We start from the raw sequence: 22167 nt of genomic DNA on the forward strand, positions 1-22167 counted from the left end.
AAATGTTCCCAACCTGATAAGGTGAAAGAAGCCTGCTTGTAATTGAATGTTTGTATGACACCCGAAGGAGTAAGCCAAAACGAAGGTAGGTTTCCAAGAACAACGCAATATGAAAAAATAAAAATAAATAAATAAATGCAAGAGACAACTCCTCTGAAATTCATGAGTTAAAGTTGAAATTGGCACACAACCGTAGTTAAATTTTCGCATGACACTCGTGGGGACAAGCCAAAACGAAGGGTGTAACTATGACCAACAATCTCTAATAAATAACGCAAAGTTTTGACCACCGCATATAGATACATCGAGTTGTTTTGACAAGAAGAGATAAACATTCTATTTTGAAAAATGAGAAAAGTATTTTTTAGCAGAAATTTGTTATATAGAAGAATAAAGTAGAGCTTTGTTAAGAATTAGCAAGGATAGGATAGGAATTGCGCATGATTGCCCTAGTAGAAGATATGGTCGAGGAAAAACATATATCTAAATTTAGGGGTGTGATAACTTGTAGAAATACAAATTATTTATGTCATCTTATCTAGATATTGCGGCCAAAAGTTAGTAAATATGTGCCAATTGTATGAAGATTAGCTTAGAATTACAATAATTATAAATGATCGCAATTACACCCACTAATGCCATAAAGATGGAAAACAAGCCGAGTTTTACTCTGTTTTACAGGAAACTAAGTCACCGCTTGCGCTCAAGGCTCAAGAAGAACTGATCAATACATCTTTGTCACATTGTCGCCATCAATCAACAATGAAGAGACGATTAATGCAATGATGGCACAATACGATAGTTGATCCAGAGTAACTTTCAATCGCATGCGATAATAAAAACAACACCGCATGTGAATACTCGATCGAAAGTTGTAGCTGAGCAACACAAAAGCGAAGGATTGAGACACGTGTACAACTAACGATTATGCAGAATTGACGGTTTGATTGCATAACAGAAGAAATAATATCCCTCCATCTTCGAAATTGCCATGACCATCAGTGGGGACCACAAGGCCGGAGTCAAAGACCTGCACCCATAAATACCCCATAGATTTCAGAGAAAACTTATGCTACTTGATACGGGGCTAAGTGCTGCTAAACTGTTGAGAGAAAAGGCTGAGCTGAGTGCTTAAGTGAAGAAATCTGGGAAGAAGACGAGATAAGGCCGAGAGGTGAATCTCAGATCTAATCTGCCGAATACCCAATCGGAAGCTCTATGCATAAATCTCTGCTACCGATGGAGCAAGCCTGAGAGGGAAGCTCTCCCTACCATCAAATCCATCCTATCCGGCTAGCAGATCTTCATCGAATCAGTGCCAAGACATTGGCACTTGTTTGTATCTGTTCTATCTCTTTCACCATTGTATTTCACTTGCTCTTTATCTTTTCATTCACATACCATGTATCAAACGCTTAATAGATATATTAAATGTTTCGATAGTTTTCATATACCATTCTCTGTCTATTTTCGTTCCTCCATTAATCGTTTTCTCTATGATGTCTTTTCAATCCCCTAATAGTTAATATGAATCAAATAAGTACTTAATCTGTGTTAAAGGTATAAAATGTGTTTAGCTAAGGCATGCTAGACGACATCTTCACCTGTGAGAGCAGAAGTGAAGATGCCATTTTGATCTATCGAGAGAGGGTTAGAAGAATGCGTTAACTAAAGTGAGTAGTACTTCCAGACATGGAAGCAACCTTGCGTTCATTACGTTATTCTCTGTTTCACCACAGACATGTGGGAGCGTGGTCAATCACTGAAAGGTGTACGCTAAGAGAAGAGCAGAACAGTATTTCTAGCTTCAACGCAATTGAGAACTTGCGTTGTTCATATTATTTATCTTTCTCTTTCTATTCTGTTCATAAGACTTGCCGCCGCATTCCACGTCTTTGCATAACTTTCACAGCCAGCCTTGACCTCAGCATCCTGTAACATGAAGCCTGTATCTTGAATCATCTAACTTAGGTTTATTGTATTTTATTTTTTTATCGCATATTTACTGATTCACTTTATTTTATCGCAATTTATATACCTGTACAAATACATTTTTAAATATTGAAAACCTGGTCGCATATATCGTGAACATATCACAATAACCTAAAACAGTCCCTGAGTTCGACCTCGGATCACACCGAGAAACTTGTGGTGGAATTACACTTAGTTCCATCGTAAGGAAACTTGTGACAACGCATGGCATACTACGTGAACATCCATAATTAACGCATATCTCGCAGTAGTATCGCATCATTTCAAGCATAGAACATCATCAAGCATACCTATCAGCGATTAATCAACAGATCTCGTGGTTAAATAATTTAGTCAGTTATTCATGGACCATTGGAGCTTCGAGCCACAGGTTCATTAGGTCCCCTGGGTAGTTTGGATAAAGTCGAGAACCAGTATTTGGGTTAATTTGAAATATTCAAATTGACAAGAGGAAGTTCGATTATATATGATATAATTAGACTGGTTAATTATATATGATATAATTGGCTGAATGTATGAGATATATTTTTTTTTTGGAGGAAATTAGATATAAATATGATTTATATCAAGTAGAGGAGAAAATACTATAGTAGATATGTGATATCAAACTATAACGTAAAAATATAATATGATTATATTTATTAATATTTTAGTTGGTTAATTATAAGATAATTAACCCAAAAATTATGTTTGGACATGGGTTAGTGGGGCAGCATTGGTTATTATAACCGATGAATTAAAATGAAAATAGTTTCCATTTTGATCGCTTGTCCGAATAGAAATTAGAGAGAGCGCGCTGGTGAAAGCTAATCGATCGCTTAAGAATTTTGAGAGCCTAAATAATAGTCACTTTCCACCTAAACAATCGTCCACCTCGTGTCTAAATGATCACACACTAGTTCCTACACGATCATATAGCTTCTCTAAACGATCGTAGTGGGTGCTGAGTTTGTTAAACGATCGTATAACATTTCCTAAACGATCGTTCAGTAAAACCCTACACGATCGTGTAGTGTCTTCTAAACGATAAGCATCGTGCTATGCGATAGTGTCTTTTTTTCCTCCCACTTGCTTATTGCCTACACGATCTGTGCTTCCTCTTTCCTCTACCAAATTCATTAAAGACCACGCTTTGGGTTCTCACTCCGAGAATACTTGGGGCTCTTTTTTGGTGGTGTCATCCCCACGATGTTCATGTTCATGCGGTTGTTCGTGCTGCTGTAGTCGACGCTGCTGCTGGACGTTGGTTGATTGGGTAAAGGGTTCTGCTGCGTTGAGTTTCGTAGATTGAAGATTGTCTTCAACTGGTATGGCACTCTCTCCCTTGTTATATCTTGTTCATAGCATGTCGTTAATTAAGATTTGTTTGCATAACTGTATGTTTGAATGTATATTGTTGTATTTTGGTCACTGTAAGATCAAAACGATCCGAACGTGCTCATGGAACTCTTTCATAAGAGATCCTTCAATAAGACACCTCAAGAAGTTGAGAATATGAGAGTATTCTATATGCCTTAGTTGTGGGCAGCTTAATGTATGTTATGCTATGCACTAGGCCAGACATTTATTATGTAGTGAGAATAGTCAGTAGGTACCAGTTCAATCCAGGATTAGACCACTGAATTGCGGTTAAATACATCATAAAGTATCTTAGGAAAACGAAGGGCTACATGATGGTGTATGGAGCTAAGGATTTGTTCCTTACAACATACACTGATTTCGATTCCAAACTGACAAGGATTTTAGGAAATCCCCATCAGATTCAGAGTTCGCCTTGAACGAGGGAGCTATAATATGGTGGAGCATCAAACCAATATGCATTACAAACTCTATTATGGAGGCTGAGAATGTAGCTGCTTGTGAAGTAGTTTGGCTCAGGAAGTTCCTCAGTGATTTGTAAGTCATTCCAAATATGGACTTGCCTTCACCTTATACTGTGACAACAATGGGGCAGTAGCCAATTCTAAAAAGCCTCGCAGCCACAAATAAGGAAACCATATTGAAAGGAAGTATCACCTGATACGAGAGATTGTGCAAGGAGGAGATGTAATCGTCACAAAGATCGCTTCGGAGCATAACATCGCTATTCCATTTACAAATACTCTATTGACTAAAGTGATAGACAATCATCTAGAGAGTCTAGGTCTGCGAGACATGTACATTGTATAATCTAGGGTAAGTGGAGGATGTGTAATGAGTATATAGATACCCTAGTTTATTATATTTATATATTTAACATTACCATTGATTTGGGTTATTGATATTATATACATCCCACTAACTAGAGTTTTAGTTCAAGTGGGAGTTTGTTAGGTTTTATGCTCTAAAACTTGTAGATAAAAAATCTAAATAATTGACTGTCATCAATAAGGAGTTTTTGTTGTTATTTCAATAAGTGTTATTGATTGTATTGTATTTGTTTTGTCTTGAAAACCCTAAATCTAATAAACTAATATCCTAGGCTGTCTTATGAATCGGAATTGTATGTGGAGATATACGGGGACCAATGTTCGAGATACAACCTAAAGAGTCTATGGTATAGGGATAAGGATGGGTACTTATTCTAGTGACACTATAGATACACCCACTTTGTATTTGATATAAACACAATGATTCAACGCGTACGTGTAGGTGACATGCAAGTAGGGGTATCCTATGTAATGAATTTGCATAAGGTCGGACCGCAAAATAGTAATCACTAGATGTAACTCATTGACTAGTTAGGTTTCTATTTCAATAAGATGACCTAGGCAACTTAGTCTAATTCCTAAGTGTATTATGAACTCTTATTCACGAGGGATTGTCCTTTGATCTATATGGGTGAGAATGGTTTGTTCGCTGACTCAATATGCCTACCATTTTAGGGACAAGACCGAGTGGGGAGCTGGAAACATAATAATACAAGATGAATTTCACTCATTTTTTACTATAAAGTAAGTAGATGAGTGTTCCTTTAAGTGGTGTCTCCGGGACTTGAACAAAGGGCCCTACTCTCTCACTGACCTGAGAGGGATTTTTGTTTACTATGAAGGAGTTCAAATATTAATTTAATATGAATTGGATTCATATTAAAACTATAGGATAAAATTAATGTGTATTAGATGCACATTAAAATTATAGATTATGAGAGAAATACAATTGAATATGATTCATATGTAGGTTAAATTAAATATGTGATATTAAATTAAATATGTGATATTAATTTAGTAATTAATTAATTGAAAGATTAATTATTTATTTATTTAATTTAAATTAATTGAATTAATTCTATAGGTTAGGTGAGAAATGTTCATTTAAATATGATTTAAATTGATTTATTAATTAAATTGAATTTAATTAATTATTACTTTAATTGATTTAATTATTTAATTGATTAACTAAATTAAATTATTATTTATTTTATTAAATTTATTAAATTAAATAATAATAACTCCCACACATGGTAGTTATAAAAAGAACGTGAATCAATGCCCACGTTTAGGGCTCTCACGCATAATATACTTGGGAGATGAAAAAACATAAGAGATCACAAATTGATCACATAAATGTTTTGATGAAAAACTTTCAATTTGAAATTGGTTCCCACAAACCAATAACCTCAATTTCTCAGAGAATATAGATGTTCTCAAGTGGTTGTATTCTTGAATTCCATCCCAAGAAGATTAGGTTTTTCATCTGAGTTGTCAAAAAGGTAAAGCATATTTAACCTAATTTATACAGTAGGTTGAGTTTTTTTTTTTTTATCTATGTTTTATTCTGTATGTGTTGTCAATATACTAGTGTTTTGGTTTCTAATTAATTACAAGTTGGGTGTTAGTTCTTTCGTTGCATTAGGGCTTTTATCCCTACATATAAATTGTGAGCAGTTTCAAAACCTAAAATAATTAAAACATATATAATTTTTCGTAAAAGTAAATCTTGAAAATATAATCATAAACTGGCAAAATCATCACTAAATCGGTACCTAAACCTCTGTCATACTGGCGGAGAGTAAACTCAATATGCAAAGCAAAGTAATCTTTGTCATACTATGCATCGAGAAATCTCCCGACACATAGCAAAGCAAATCTCTATCATACTATGTCCCAAGTAATCTTCAGGTATATAACTAAGTAATCTTTGTCATACGTGTACGTAGAGTAGCCTGCAAAGGGCATCACCCTAGCACATAGCCCAAAGCCTATGTGTATGTCAAATTGGGTCTCACAGGCCTATCTCTCTCTAGTATACTACGAATATATATTCACGTATCATGCGAGTAATCTCCTTGGTACAAAGATCTAGTGGTTTGAAAACCACTTCTAACATAAAAATTTTATTATCAAACAATGTAGTTCATACATTTTCTCTTTGAACACGTCGCAATCACAGCTCAACAGTTGATTTTCAAACTTTTAAAATATCATTTTCATTTCCTAACAAAGTAACACATTTCAAAATTCTCAAATAGTCATAAAATATTTCAAATGATTCTAAAACCACCATTTCCACTAAAATCATGAACTTATTTGTAAATCTATAATCATTTTATAAATCCTCATAACTTCTCTAACACTATACATAATTATACACAAATAACTTTCTTAAAACTTCATAATAAGAGCTAAATAGAGGTAAAAAAAAATTTGGTAAAAATAAACCACTCACAATGTTATTAGAATTCATTTCTTCGAAACATTAGATACTCAATTTTTCATCTGTCTTAAAATTCGAAGATTCGTATCAATATTCATTCATTATGGAAGTAATTAAAAATTCATAATATCAACTAAACCTTGATGAGACCAACTTTTCAATTCTACTCCACCATTCTTTGGTTGGACCTTCCATTTATAATTAATCTCTTATCATTGTACCAAAGTACATTTTGTCTTTTATTACCAATTAACTAATATTTCTTTCTCCTTCCTCGTAGACCATAATGGGATAGAATTCTCTCTCTCCATCTTCTCTTGCCACTCCTCACGTGAATGACCTTTTTCCTTCCTTTCGTGATTGTCCATTTGTACCATAAAACAATATTTTTTTTAGAAATTTGCAATGGGCATCAATTTAAGAATAAGATTTTACACCCTTATCTTCTATAATTTGAGATTTTATAGATATCTTGAAATTTCATTACTTCTTTAGTCCAAAATTGCCCCCACAACTTCTGCTTCATTTTTTTTTTCCTCCAACTTTTTTTTTACCTCCTTTCGTTTTCATTCTCTAGCCTCCAACAGTATTCATAGGTTGAATTAAATTAGATTAAAAGACTTTTTAGATCCAATCCAATTGTTTGGATTATAAATTTCTTAAATCCAAATGTAAAAAATAATTCAATCCAACTCAACCATGAAATATTTAGATTGAGTTGATTCGTGTTAATCGAATAATTTATTTAAAATTTTATTCTAAAAAGAAGCCTAACGTAAATATGTAAAATTTTAATTTAATTATTTTCATATATTGAATTAAGATTAACAATTCAATTTCAATTTATATAATGAAAATTTTAAGTGCAAAAAAACCACTTTTAAAAATGGTTGAAAAATAAATTATTCAAAAAATATTGGAATTAAATGAAATTAAAATCAATATAGGTATAAAAAATTGTATTATAAGTAATAAAAAATATATTTTAAAGTTAATAATAAATTTGGGTTGGTTCAGATTGGTTTTAGTTATATTAGGTGAATTATTAACCAATTGAACTCAACCCAACTCATCCAACTCAAATGAATTGATAATCCAATCTAAACTGGATTAGATTGATGATTTTTTTGAATCATTCTGGACACCCTATCAGCATTTTGTTTTTATCTATGGATAGCATTCATCTTTTCAATTTCGACAGATTTTGGATTACGTCCTTGCAAGGTTCTTTTTCACGCCTCTATTCTTAGTGGTTGCAGCCATGATGGGTGGGTTTTGAGAGAAGAAGACGAAAGTGACGAAGAGTTGATGAAAATTACAGAAGAATAAATATGGAAAATGAGAAAAAAAAAACTATGGGAACGACCATAGTTATTTGAAGTACGTGGATCTATCATCGATAGACTCTTGTCAATAATATGATTTATCATGGATAGACTATTTAAATTTGACTATATTTATAATTTTTTTACATTATGTTATATCTGTTAATATTTTAAGTCTAATATCTATATTTACAACTGTCCCTTGGATAATTATAATGGGTAGCATTTTTAACTATAATAACAAAGTGTAAAAAAAATTACAAATATAGACAAGTCTATCTGCAATAGACTTCTCTCGTCGATAATAATATAGTATATTACTAATAGACTATTTAAATTTGGTCATATTTATAATTTTATTTACATTATATTATATCTATTAATACTTGGAATATATCGACTATATTACAATTGTCCCTTTTATTTTTTCCCATTCTCTCCTCTCCCTCTCTCTCGATTTCTCCAGTCCGGACCTTCCTTTTCTTTTCTCTTTTTTTAATTTTCTTCGTTCACTTTCAAATCTCTCTCTTATATTTTATTTCTTTTACTTAGTTTTACTTATTTTGTTTTGTTTTTTTCCCTCTTTTCCCGAGAAGTTCCTTCCCCTTGTCTCTTATTTTTCTTTTCCTTCCCTTTTTCTATTTTATTTAGTTGTTTTCAAATTTTCAAATTTTCAAATTTTTTTAATTTATCTCCAAAATTTCAAAATTGAATCACCAATTTAGCATCTCAATTTCTTAATTTATTTCTTCATCTCCCAACTTCCTTTTTTTCCTCCAAATTAAACAAAATTAAGTAATTAATATCGAACACCTATTTCCAGTTGCAAAAAAATCAATACAGGTCTTATAAAAACTATTTAAACACTCCCCAAAAAATTTACTTCAATCCGTGGCCAAATATGCCTCATCACACATTCTTTGATTTTCAATATAATCAAGATCTCAATATTGGAACACTTCATACAAACTCAATAAGAGAAAACATGCAAGCTTTCGTCACAAACCATTCAAAACTAAGGCTAGTTACTCTAATTACAAACCAAAAATGGTTTCAAATACATATGCAGTAACGGGAAATCTAAATAAAGTTGGTGACAGATCTCAACCCTCGTAGGCCGTTGCAAACTCAAATGCTACCGGGTAGAACATTGGAAAAGAATGAGCTACAAAGCCCTTCAAAATAAAATATTTTCAAATGAAAATTTTACATTCCGAATAGAAATTCAAAACTCTGTAAAACAATGTGAGTCAAGCAATTTCGAAACTCAAGATAATTCATGCATCAACAAAGCCAATTTTGTAGTAGTATATCATCCACGGAATAGTCATAGTTTGAAGGTATAAAATTTAAATCATTTGCTTATTTCTAATAGATCATGATTTATTGGTTAATTATAAGTTGGGTGAATATTACTTTCTTAGGAAGGGGTTCCGTAAAGTTGCATGCATTGTGTCATTTATCCATGACTTCAAGACTTGCATGACTCAAGTGTTTGTCTTGGATTCTTTTGCCATTGGGAGTTTCTGCGTTGATTCTTGATTGGTCTGATTTGTTTTGTAATTTCTCGATGGGGTTTATACTTTTCTAATTCTTTTGAATGATCTTTATGTTTTGTGTAATGTGTTTTCTCTATCTCTATCTCTATCTCTATCTATTGAAATTGTTTCTTTAAGTTGTTTTTGTTGAGTTATTTCACTTCTTTATTTTCATAAATGTAAGTACGCCCTCTACTTCAATTCTTTATTCTCACGTGTTTACATATTTCATTTTTTTATTTGTCAAATTTTATGTCTCAATAGTCCAATAAAGGGATTTGATAGTCAATAGAGTTAAATTTATATGCAAATGAAAAGATTTTGGGTAGGTATTTTCTACATTTGTTTCAAAATGACCTTTTATGCTTCAAAAACCTTACGTTGGATTTTTTTAATATACATAAAAACCTATGATAGCTAGTGGTACTAAATCTGTTCATCTTTTTCTTGATGTAACTTAGAACTATAACATAGGTCGATATAACTTGAGCTCATTTAGGAAATGAACGAAATAAGCTAATATAACTTGTCATGTAAACTTGTGACCAAGTTGGTATTATCTCATTTTGTTTCAATTGTAGTGTGATGATGTTGGAAATGTGTATCTTCATTATAATTTTTTTTATTTAAATTTAAAATGACTAATCGATTCGTAATTTGTTCAAAGATGATTATATTTTAAATTTTATAGTAGGCTTACATATTAAATTTGACATTATTTTTTGACTAATAAAATACTCTTAGTGACGTTTTGCCTATGTCGTAAAAGATACTTGCAATGACTAGGAATCTACATTGCCCAACAGCCTTATACGTTACTAAAACTTAACTTTTAGAGAAAACTTGCAACGTCTTGTTTAACACAAATAGCAACAAATAACGTGTTTCTAAAAGTGAGCTTTTAGTAACGCATAAGTGTCAGTAAAAGTCTCATTTTAGTTGTACGCAGTGAATATACACTAAAACTTTTAGCTACATGACTACTCCAATATACAGCAACGTGCGTCTAAGAATTACTGATACAGTGGCATTTTTTTTTTTTTTAACGACATGTTACTGAAAGTTACTTTCTTGCCGTGAATTCAAAATGGATAATTAAATATAGAAAGATAATATTAAATTAGGGTAAGACCATAAGAAAAAAATGGCAAAAACTCGAAAAACCATAATCAAGCTGATGTATAAAGTGTAGAAAATAATAAAATAATAACAGTATTGAAAGGCCTAAAAAAGATCCAATAAAATTCAAATACAACCTGTTAAAATTGGATTGGATTCATCGACAGCTTGAATGTGAAACTCTAAGATCATCGTGCAATGTGGAGTGGTGGAGGATGGAGAAAAAGGAGAGAATGCAAATTAGAAATATAAACTCGAAGCTTCCAGCTACTATAATTGAGGTAACATTCTTGAAACTCCCTTCTTTAATTTGTCGAGTTGCAGGTTGGTCTGTAAAGCATGGAACTTTCTGGTTTTAAGTTGTAAGCTTGATCCTCGAATCTCAATTTCCAGCCTCTTCTTTGCTCATATTTTTCAACCTAAGTTGTCCTCTCTAAGTATAAGTATCTTGATTATCAATTCCTGTCGTGGACTCCTTTGTCTTTTTATCGAGAAAGAAAGAAGAAAATGAATTGCACCTTGTCATGTTTGCATGTTAAATCCCATCACAAACGACTGCATCAATCTTCCTATCTCTAAACCTGACAGGTGTGTAGTCTATCATTACGGACTAGGATTTAGTCCTAAAATGAAGCAACACAAAATAGTAAGAGTCATGGGTTGTGAATGGGAATTGAATTCTCTGAGACCTAATTTACCGTTGTTCCTCAGTAGCTCAGTGGTAGAGCGGTCGGCTGTTAACCGAATGGTCGTAGGTTCGAATCCTACTTGGGGAGAATTCGGAATGAAAGGGTTCGCTTTGACCGTTAAGAGTAGGTAACCCGTTCCCTGTGTCTTTGTTTCTATTGCATTCTATCTCACCGTATCGAATTCTGTTCTGCGATATTTGAGAATCACCGTCAATACCTTGGTGTAGGTCCGGGATAATCCTTTGTTCCACAATCTGGGTCTATTTACAAATGTACTAGTACTAGCAAGTGCATCTTTGTTGCAGTCATCGATTCTCCCGAGAGGTCACAATTACCGCGATCAAACATATTAATGACGAGGAACACATTTTTGCTATTCTACTAATACTTGTACTTGCTCTGCTATTCTGCCCAAGCCTGGTTGAGGAAGAATTACAGGGTGTAAAACAAAAAAATATGCTGATTCGGGTTGGGTATACTATATTGAATTTATAACGGAACCCCTGCCCTTAACCCATTAACGAAAAAGAAAAAATCAAAAGATAAGGCCATTCCATTTCGACAAAAGACCCACACCCAAGTTCCATAGCTTTGGGTCCGCTATCCCGATCATGATTTTCCTACCCCCAGAGGGAAAAGTCCTTCTCTTTTTGGTCGGTTGTGGGCGAGGAGGGATTCGAACCCCCGACACCATGGTTCGTAGCCACGTGCTCTATTCCTCTGAGCTACAGGCCCCACCCCGTCTCCACTGGATCTGTTCCCGGGGGTACACTAAAAAAAGGAACCTTTCCTTTCCCCAGCCATTTGTCATTTCGGGTTAAGAAGATGTGAAAGCGCCCCTCTCTCTATAAGAACGGTGCGTTCCAAGGTGTGAAGTGAGAGAGAAAAGTGGGAGAGAAGGGGTTTTTAATAAGACGACCTTTTCATTTTTCATTTTTTTTCCATATTGATATTGAAAAGTAATAAGAATTGGAGGTGTTAAGCTTTTTATCATCCTGGCATCGAGCTATTTTTCCGCAGGACCTCCCCTACAGTATCGTCACCGCAATAGAGTTTAACCACCAAGTTTGGGATGGAGGTGTATCCGTATTTGGAGGAGTAGGTGAACATACTCGTGAAGGAAATGATCTTTACATGGAAATGAAAGAATCCGGAGTAATTAATGAAGAAAATATTGCATAATCAAAAGTGGCTCTAGTCTACGGTCAGATGAATGAACCGCCGGGAGCTCGTATGAGAGTTGGTTTAACTACCCTAACTATGGCAGTATGTCCGCTACCTTGGTAGAGATTTATGCATTTGGCACAAGTAATTCTAACTCCAAGATGATGTTGGAGCATCTAATTCAAAATCTTGATAATTCTGATAAAAATTACAATAGGTCATTTTATATTGAAGATGTTGAAGATAATTACTTCAATGAAAATGATAGGACTCGTACGACCAATATATAGACCTTATTGATCAATATATCTCATTAGTTCATGGTCTTCCTCCTTCAAATGGATAAAAACTATTTGGTGCTTGTCCAGCTGTGCCAAAACTATGGATTATTCAATGCTACAGCAACGGCTGCTGACAATGCCGATGTTGGAGCTTGCTGAGGTATTGGCAGCTCAGTGAATGTTGGGGTTGATGGTGTTGTGGGGGTGGATTCCTTGAGTAAGGTGGTTGTGTCAAGCAGAGGAGTAAGAGTATTTGGAGATTTTGATAGTGATTTTGGTGAACTGGTTGGTACAGAAACTTTAGAAGCAGAATTTCAGGCACGTTGCCTATTGGAGTAACTTGAGAGGTAGATTATTGTGTAGTAGCCAAAGAAAGGGTATTTACCTTGGAGGAAGCAATCTTGGAGACATAAACCTTACAAGCATGAGAGCGACAAGTAGGAGATGAGTTGAGACAGAGGATACTGGACCAGGTGACTTTGGCTCGGTAGGCTTGGATGCAGCAGGTCTTTTTCGAAGAGGATGCTTTGGCTTTTTCTGCCTTGGATTAAGTTTAACTCTATAAGAATCATGTTCATTTTATATAAGGGTTGGAATTTTTATGTGATTTTTAAAAAAATAAATCAAAAATAAAAGATCGAAATTCAATAGACAAACGTTTAAGAGTGTTGATTTCCTTAATTATTTCGTTAAGTCATGCAAGGATTTCTATTGAATCTTGAGTCAATGAGATGTTTAAGTCTAGAAACTCTTTCGTGGGTTATATTATCTCTCACCAACAACCTTTTCTCATTCAAACATAATTGATTACTAATTTCTTGAAACCAAATTTAGAAGCATGATATTAAGCATAGTCATAAACAACTTTCATTACCAACATAACAGTTCTCATGATAGATTAGATAATGATCCAATATTATAAGTCAAATTAAACATACACTCTTTCTAATTGAATATTTAATCTAGCATGCATTGCGGGTCACCTCAACTTATAAAGCACAATAATATTGGAAAACATTCAAGGCCACAATCATCCATAAAATTACTGTGCATTAACTTAAATCCATAAATAAGTTCATCAACACCCTAGAACTAAAACGTTTAGCCACATATATATGTTACAAACATAATCTCACACATTGCAACAAACATATAAAAGTTATAAAAAAAAAAAAAAAAAAGAGAGAGAGAGAGAGAAAGGGAAACACTACTACCATGATGAATCCCGTCGATGAAACATGTCAGAAACACCTTAATTCGCACCTTGGAATCTCAAACGACTTCAAAACGACCCTCTCACTCTCTCAACTCTATTTTCTAGCATAAACTCTCTCTAAGGCTCTCTAATTTTGTGGTTGAATCCCCTCAATCGATCGGAAAGAACCCTGAACTTATAGAAAAAAAATAAGAAACCTAGACTCATAGAAAAAAACTTTCCAAAAATGAAGATTTTTACAAAAAAAAAAAAAAAAAAAAAAAAAAAAAAAATAGCAGTGTTGATATGCTACATGACAACATCGCGATGACAATAGTAAATTTTTCCCTCAGTAACATGTTATCGGTTGGATGTTGCGATGCTTTAAGGTATTGCCTCATCATTATTGCCCAGCACAGCTACTGCATTAGGTGTTGCGCCACGACATCGAGGAGCGTTGTGCCAGAATCGCACCCTCGTAAGGGTCTCGAGGCGATTCTACGACACTTGTTCTCGCTGTTAAACAAGTTAGCCAATCCAAATCTGAATAGTCGAGGGCGCAATGGGAGTTTCTCACAACCTCCACCCCCGTTCTTGAGAAAATATTTTAGAAAACAAGTTTAGAGGAAAAGGTTTTCCCAAATGTTTAGAAGCATGATTAATCAATGAATATTAGTCGTACAGCTAGAAAGCAATAAGCAACAACACGACATTATAGTATACAACTCATTTGTATGAGGATATGATGATTAGTTTTATCCCCATATAATGTATTTTGAGCAATTTTGTGATTGTCACCCTTGCATATAGACATAGGCGAGCGGTCACTTACAACAAGATGAACTAATAAAGCAAACTAACTTACAAAATGAAATACATAAGATGAAAGCACGATAAAAAGGGGTTGAAATGGGCATGTGGCCATGGGCAACATGCTCTGGACAAGCATGATCGTGACACGTTGCAATGTGTTACAATCGCATTTTTGTAAAAGTCTTAAGGTGATTATGCGGCACTTGTTCTTGCCTTCAAACAAGTAAGCCAATCCAAATTCACAAATGTTTCTTGAGAAAATGTTTTAGAAAAGGGGTTTAGAGAAAAAAGTTTTTGCAAACGTTTGAAAGCATGATTGAGCAATAAAGATTAGTCATACAACTAGAAAGCAATAAAGGGTCAAAACACTTTATAGCATATAACTCTCGAATGTGAAGATAGAACAACTAGTCATACCCCCACATAGTGCATTCTGAACAAAAAGACATTTGTCACCCTTGCATATGAAAACAAGCGAGCGATTATTCACTAAGAAAAGTACATAGAAAGTAAACTAACTAGCAAAATGAAATACATAGGATGAAAGCACGGTAAAAAGAGGTGGAGGTGAACATGTGGCCATGGGCAACATACCCTGGACAAGTATGACCGTGACATTCTAACTCACTTAATTAGTTGACGTCCTCATCAATCGACTCTGCTCGAACTCAGAAATTTGTTAAGCAGTTGCCTTAAGGTCGTCTATGCGCTCCCAACTAACTTCTCTGTCTTGGAGGTTGTTCCACCTCTCTAGGAACTCTTCAAAACTTTGTTCTGGTCTTCTAACTCTATTGCTTCTTCCAGCAAACCTCTCATTGACTTCTTCCTCTGTCATTCTCTTCGTCGTGGTAGGTGGACATGTCACAACACTGCATCACTCAACAGCATGGTCAGGGTGATGGGAATTTAAATTATTTACGTGGATGACAAGATGAATCTCTATTCACGACAGTAATTACACCCTATAAGAGGCTTTCCCAACCTTTTTTATGATTTCCACTAGTCCTTCATAGCTCCTCACGAGGTACCGTTCTCTTTGGCCTTGTAATCGAAATTGTTCTGGTCGTAATCTTACCCAAACTTTGTCCTCTAGTAGGAACTCTCGCCGTATGGGCTTTCTTTTCCTCCTCTTTGTAGGCTAGATTTGTATAAGTTGTCTGACTGATAATGCAACACTTTTCCAAGACACACGAAATATTTTGAAGGGCTTTCCTTTCCATAGTTTCAACTGACTCGTGGGTATGGTCCTTCTTCAACTAAAGGGCTGAGATAATCTTTATACCATTTGGTTGTTTGATCCCGATATGCACAACAGTTGGCGTAGACCCTAAGATCACTAAGCATTTGGCAAGGGATATCGGTATTACCTTGTACTCAAGTAAGAATTCCATCCCCAACACCACGTCAAAGTCGTCTATTTTAATGATCACGAAATCAACAAGGCCACTCCAATCCCTCAACTTTATGACTACTCCCTTTACCATTCCTATAATAGGCAAGGCCGCAGAGTTCACTGCTTTCATTTTTCCTGCGCCTCCTTCCCAATGGAGATTCAACCTTCTAGCTTCTATTTCAGACATAAAGTTATGGGTGGCTCTAGAATCGATCATGGTACTCCTGACCGATCTATGGTTGACTCAAGCATCTACATACAACAATCCGCCTTTATGGGGTTCCTTTGTTTCTCTCATATTCCTCTGGAAGGCAACGTAGAATCAGGGCCCCAAGTCATGGGGTTTTATCTTCCTCTACTTGCATATTCTTATCCTGTATATGAACAACTTTTCCTTTCGAGTCTAAGGCTAACGAGGCTTGAAAGGCGTTAAAGGCTTCTCATTTCGGACATTCTCTTGCCTTGTGTTGCCTTTTGCATATATAATGAATCCTTTAAAGATCCTTGAGTGGAAAACGGAATCGGACCCAAACCCAAAATTTACAGAATTAGAACATTACAACAAAGAAATAGAACAATATGTATTTAATTGAAGAACAATTAATTTACAGCATGCTAAATCAAATTTATAGAAGAGAAAAATGGGTTTCACAAACCATCTCCTTTGAAGATCAATCTTCAATTGTAAAACCCTCGAACTAAATGGAACACCACCACGAGAATTCCACTATATTCTCTGAATGAGAATCGAGGAGGTGTGGGCTTTGGCTATTTTGGAAGAGATGGATTTTTAGAGAGGGAGGAGAAGATAATTTTTTTTACAGACGTTTCTGAAAAACTCAATGTGGAAGAAAAATGAATCAATCTTTTCCAACCCCTCTACCCACTAATGTAGTAGAGAGAAAAATGAGGAGGGAATTGTAATTATTTTTTTAAATTATAAAAATAATTTTAATAAATACTTTAATATATATTTATATGATAACTACTTTATCATATAACATATATTAAACTATATGTTATATCGAATATAACATATAACATATAGTTTAATATTGTATCCAATGCAATATAGCCTATAGTTTAATTTTCTCAACAACGATATTTAATATAAATCCCATTTATATTAAATTTAATTATATGAATCTAATTCACATAATTAATATTTGAATCATATTCAAATATTTAATTTCTCTAAAATAAACTTTATATTATAATGTATCAAATACGTTATAGTAATTATATCATATATAATTAAAATAAAATAATTATATTAAATATAATTAATTTGAACAATTCGAATTAATTCAAAAATTGATTCTCATTAATTCTTGTTGAGCTACAGAGGGAACCTCATGGACTGTAGCTTGAAGCTCCAATGGTGCGTGAATAATTAATTAAACTCTTTAATTAAATTATTCACCATCCATTAACTATCAGCACTCTACTAAAGATCGACAGCTGCCCTCTTTGCACTACAGATGTATTTCTGTGTCCATTTGATATAACCAGCCAATAGTATGATGACCCTTCACAAATTACTCGTAAGTACAAGTGGGCCAAAATTACAGTTTCCCTCTGTAGTTATATCTAACTCCTTAAGTGTCATTGATCCCTCTAACTAACAATAAATCATAGTCCAACTATAATCAAACCCCTCTCGGTCCAGGAGAGGGTGTGGTGCCACATTGTTCAATCCCCGGAATCAACTCTTAAGGGACAATTTATCCATTTATCCCGACGTTGGGGAAGGAGTGAATTCCTTCTTATGTAGCTGTGTTCCCAGCTCTTCAATCAGACGAATCTCCAAAATGGTAGGCTTGTTGAGTTGGTGATCTGGCCACTCTCACCCATACAAGTCAAAAGATTGCCTTCATAGACAGGATTTCATAACTCACTCAGGATTCAGGCCATGTCACCTATGGTCATCCTGATAAAATGTAAGAATGTAAGTCTCTATTATGAATGACGTTATATAATGACACTAGTCATTTCATAGTCCAATCTTATACAAATTCCTTTGTATAGAATATCTCGTTCACATATATTCACACGAATGATCAGGATCAGATCATTTGTAGCATTTAACAGTAATCGTAACATCTACAAAGCGGGTCGTACTCGTAGTGTCACTAGGATAAGGTATCCAGCCTTATCCATCTGCTATAGACCATTTAGGTTATTACTTAAACATACATGCCTTATCCATCTACTATAGACCATTTAGGTTATCATTTAAATATAGTGTCATTAGGATAAGATATCCACCAGTATGTCTTTATATACATGTTTAAGCTACAAGATAACCTTAGATGTTAGTTTATTAGTTTGTGGATATATGCAACTAAATGTCAAATAAAACATCATATATTTTATTAGATAAATATGATGTTCGTACAACAGAATTACAAACTATAAGACCCTACGAGATTTAAGGCACCAACCCCAACAATCTCCCACTTGGCCTAAAGCTAGTAGGGTGTACAATAAAAAAGTCAAACTAATATACAAAGTACACAAACAATAAACTAGAGCACAACATGCCCGGTAAAAATTTCCGACTTGCCTTAGTCTAAAACGTAGCTTGTCCCATAGACCCATACTCTGTAAATGACCCTCAAACGCCTTAGTTGTGAGGGTCTTTGTAAGCGGATCAGCAATGTTGTGCTCTGAAGCTATATGAGTGATGATTACGTTCCCTCGATGCACGATCTCTCGGATGAGATGATTCTTCCGCTCTATATGTTTCCCATGCTTGTGACTCCTAGATTCTCGGGAATTAGCCACAACACCACTATTATCACAATAAAGGGTGATGGGCTTTGACATGTCTGGAACCGCTTCCAAATCAGTCAAGAATTTTCTGAGTCATATAGCTTCCTTAGCAGCTTCACAAGCCACTACGTACTCTGCCTCCATGGTGGAATCAGCAATGCATCCCTGCTTGGTACTCCTCCAGACTATTGTCCCTACTTTAAGAGTGAACACTGATCCTGATGTGGATTTTCTATAATCCTTATCAGTCTGGAAACCAGAGTTTGTATATCCTATAAGGATCAGATCCTTATAATCATACACGAGCATGTAGCCCCTCGTTCTTCGTAGATATTTAAAGATATTCTTAACGGGAGTCCAATGATCACATTTTAGATTAGACTAATATCTACTGACTATTCTCATCGCATAGCAGATGTCAGGTTTAGTACATAACATCACATACATCAGGTTGCCAACAGTCGGTGTATAGGGAATCCGTCTCATTTCCCCAACCTTTTGAGGTGTCTTAGGACATTGTTCCTTAAATATAACTCCAGGCCTGAAAGGTAGTAAACCTCTCTTGGAGTTTTGCATCGAATACTTGACAAGCATTTTGTCAATGTACGATGCTTAAGATAAAGCTAGCATTTTGTTCTTTCGGTCTCTAAAGATCTGAATTCCTAGAACGAACTGAGCCTCTCCTAAATTTTTCATTTGGAATTGGATCGCTAGCCAGTTCTTAACTTCAATCAGTAGACTTATATCATTCTCAATGAGTAGGATATCATCTACATACAATACTAGAAAAACTACTAAGTTATTGATGATTCTCTTGTATACACAAAGCTCATCAACATTCTAATCAAAACCATAAGATTGATCACAGTATCAAATCTTATGTTCCAAGATCGAGAAGCTTGCTTCAATTCATAGATGAATCGATTAAGTCTGCAAACCTTTTGCTCTTGACCTTGCATTATGAATCCCTCGGGTTACTGCATATAAAATGGTCTCCTCAAGATTGCCATTCAGAAAAGCAGTCTTGACGTTCACTTGTCAAATCTCATAGTCATAATATGAGGCAATGGATAGGAGGATCTGGATAGAATTTTGCATGGCAACAGATGAGAAAGTCTCCTCATAGTTGACAACCTCAACTTGGGTATAACCCTTTGCCACTAGTCTAGCCTTGAAGGTTTACACCTTCCTATCAACACCTCGTTTTCTCTTGTAGATCCATTTGCAGCCTATAGGTTTAAACCCACCAGGTTGATCTACAAGATCCCAAACTTTGATCCATTTGCAACCTATAGGTTTAAACCCATCAGGTTCACACCTTCCCATCGAAATCCATATCTTTGATCCATTCATCTTTGTTAACATCCTTCATCGCCTTCTTATAAGACAATGGATCCTCAACATCTCTGTCAATTACCATAGCTACTGTTAAACCCATATAACGGACAAGCGGGTTCGTAACACTCCCACTACATCGAGGCTCCCTCAAAACTTGAGGTGGATTTGACCTACTAGATGATCTAACTTCAACAACTCCTGTTGAGGTGTTGGGTTCTTAACAACTCTTGTTGAAGGTTCATTAGATTTCTTGGAAAGTTTATTTACACTATTTGACTGTGGGGCTTGTGCTCCCTTATGTGGTCTTCTTTTAGAAAAGTAGCATTTTTCGACACAAACACTTTATTTTCTTTAGGGTCGAAGAAGTAATCACCTCTCATTCCTTTGGGGAGGCCTACAAATAGGCACAATTTTGAACGAGGTTCCAGTTTCTTAGGATTTGCCTCAAGCACATGTGATGGGTAACCCCAGATTCTGAAATGACGTAAACTAGCTTTACGACCATTCTATAAATCCAAAGGTTTTCTCATAACACTCTTGGATGAAACATAGTTCAAAATATATGTTGTTGCCTGTACTGTAAAACCTCAAAACGAATCAATTAAGGAAGCATAACTTATCATAGACCAAACCATGTCCAACAGGGTTCGATTTCTCCTTTTTGATACACCATTCTGCTGAGGTGTACAATGTGTTGAGAGTTGGGATACTATTCCATGCTCTATGAAATAGTTCTGAAATGTAAGATAAAAAAAAAAACTCTTCATCTCGATCAGATCGAAATGTCTTAATTGTTCTATTTAATGCATTTTCAACTTTGGCCTTAAACTCTTTGAACTTTTCAAAGGATTCAGACTTATGTTGCATTAAATAAACATACTCATACCTTGAATAATCATCAGTAAAGGTGATGAAATATTTAAAACCTCCTCTTGCTTTTACATTCATTGGACCACAGAGGTCTGGATGTATTAACTCTAAGGGTTCTTTGTGAAGGAAATCGGACATGAGGATTTCCATGAGCAGCGGAATGATTGTTCCAAATTTCATTCATATTTGAACAACAACAATTACAGTACACAAACGGAAACTAATCAGTCATGCACAAAATGAAATTACATCATGCTTTATAGAATAGATCAAGGGATAAATTTCACATACCTTTGAAGACTCATCTTCAAACACCCTCGATCACGAACGCGCGTTCAAACAACAAGACAACAATCACGAACGCTCAAACACTTCGACTGCACCACAGCACGATCATAGCGACCACGAACTCAATGATCTCCAAGATCACGAACACAGCGAACTAAACGAACGACCTCCAAAAACCTCGACTATGTTGAGTTGAGTATGACACCACCACAATAGCTACTTTAGTATTCTCGGTGTGAGAATCCATAAGTGTGGGCTTTGTGTGGACTTGGTTAGTAGTAGAGACCAAAGGAAGAACAATTGTATAAATGATTGAGCAAGTGGGAGATGGCAGATATCTATCATATAGATGATGCCCAATCGTTTAACAAATGCTATGCAATCGTTTAGCAAAAGCTCCATGATCGTTTAGCTATCGGCCAGTTGAGTGAACTATCGTATAGTGTCACTCCATAATCGTCTAGTCTCTCTTCAACTATCGTTTAGTAAATCTCATTCACTTTACAGCCTTTTCACGAGTAACTTGCCGAGAATAGCAACTTTCTCAAAATTACTAAATTTAGAAAAACATTTTTCCTTTTATCTCAAAGTTACCATGAAACTACCAATAACCTCCCACTCAATTGGTTATTAGAGAAAAAGAGAGAATTATCCAATAATTAATATAATTATAAATATATATATGATAACCAACTTACCATAGTATATTTATAACCTATAGTTTTAATATTTCATCTCATGAAACATATAAA

The 22167-nt window shown here is 34.8% G+C and overlaps 1 non-coding gene across 1 annotated transcript; it reads left to right on the forward strand.

The window, feature by feature from the left end:
* Nucleotides 1-11313: 11313 nt before the first annotated feature.
* On the forward strand, nt 11314-11385 carry TRNAN-GUU (transfer RNA asparagine (anticodon GUU)). Its single transcript has one exon. It is a non-coding gene; the product is annotated as a tRNA-Asn (tRNA).
* Nucleotides 11386-22167: the final 10782 nt, after the last annotated feature.

This window comes from Benincasa hispida, chromosome 11, assembly GCF_027475165.1.
Source record: "Benincasa hispida cultivar pf3 chromosome 11, pf3_genome.v1.1, whole genome shotgun sequence".
NCBI classification, from domain to species: domain Eukaryota; kingdom Viridiplantae; phylum Streptophyta; class Magnoliopsida; order Cucurbitales; family Cucurbitaceae; genus Benincasa; species Benincasa hispida.